Source organism: Camelus dromedarius, unplaced genomic scaffold (genome assembly GCF_036321535.1).
Source record: "Camelus dromedarius isolate mCamDro1 unplaced genomic scaffold, mCamDro1.pat HAP1_SCAFFOLD_48, whole genome shotgun sequence".
NCBI classification, from domain to species: Eukaryota; Metazoa; Chordata; class Mammalia; order Artiodactyla; family Camelidae; genus Camelus; species Camelus dromedarius.
Genome location: NW_026989843.1, coordinates 410,396 through 411,742, shown reverse-complemented (window position 1 = coordinate 411,742; position 1,347 = coordinate 410,396).

Genomic DNA, 1,347 nt, shown 5'->3' with positions numbered 1-1,347 from the left:
CACATCCTTGCCAAAACCTGTTACTTTCTGTTTTGTTTGTCATTTGCTTGTTTTTGATAATAGCCATCCTAGTGGGTGTGAAGTGGCATCTCATTGTGTCCCCACTGATAACTGATGTTGAGTATCTTTTCATGTGCTCGTTGTACATCTTTGGAGAAATGTTTATTCAATTCCTTTACCCATTTTAAAATTAGATTGGTTTTTCTTTTTGTTATATAGTCTCATTATATAGGCTGGATAGTAACAATTTATCAGATATTATTGATAAACATTTTCTCCCATTCTGTTGGTGGCCTTTTCACTCTAGTGAAAGAGTTCTTTGATGAAGAAAAGTTTTTTAATTTGATGAATTATAATTTATCTAATGTTTCTTTTGTTGTCTGTGCTTTAGGTGTCATATCCAAGAAATCATTGCCAAATCCAAAGTCCCGAAGCTTTCCCCTGTGTTTTATTCTAAGAGATTTATAGTTTTAGTTGTTAAGTCCTATGATCCATTTGATTCAATTGTTGTATATCATGGACGGAAACGGTCCAACTTTATTCTTTTGCATGAGAATATCTAGTTTTCCCAACATCTTTTGTTGAAAAGACTGTCATATCCCCATTCAATGTTCTTGGAATCCCTGTCAAAATTCTCTTGAACATATAGTTTATTTGGGGGCTATCTATACTATTTCATTGGTCTATAATCTCTGTTTATGCTGGTACTGCATTGTTTTGATGACTGTGACTTTCAGTAAGGTCTGAAGTCAGGAATGTGAGACCTCTGTCTTGGTTAATTTTTTCAAGATTGTTTTGGCTATTTTGGGTCCCTTGCAATCCTATATACATTTTGGGATGAATTTTTTATTTCTGAAAAAATGTTTCTGGGATTTTGATAAAGATTATATAAAATATATAGATGGTTTGAGGTGGTATTAATATCTTAACAATATTAAGTCTTCCAATTCATGAACATGGCATGTTTTTCCATTTGTTTCCTAAAATACATGAAGGGACTCTCTGTGTACCAGAGGGTGCAGGCAGTGGTTTTAATTTAATAAACCTTGGCTTGTTGTGAGGTCCTTTTAAAAATCCCTTTGATTGTAAGTTACATTGCTTAGGTGAGATCATTCCTGCATATTTTTTTGCAGAAATAAATCACTAGTTTGCCAAAGCAAAATCATCACTTTGTTGTCCCACCTATTACAATACTGGCCTGTTATACTGATAATTTTATGTTGGATATGCTAATATAGGTGAACTGAAAAGATAAAACATATTGAACATGTGAGCCAAATAACTATCTCAGTAATATAAAAGATTAAGGGAAGAAAAACATAATTTGTTCTGGTGCTGACACATATG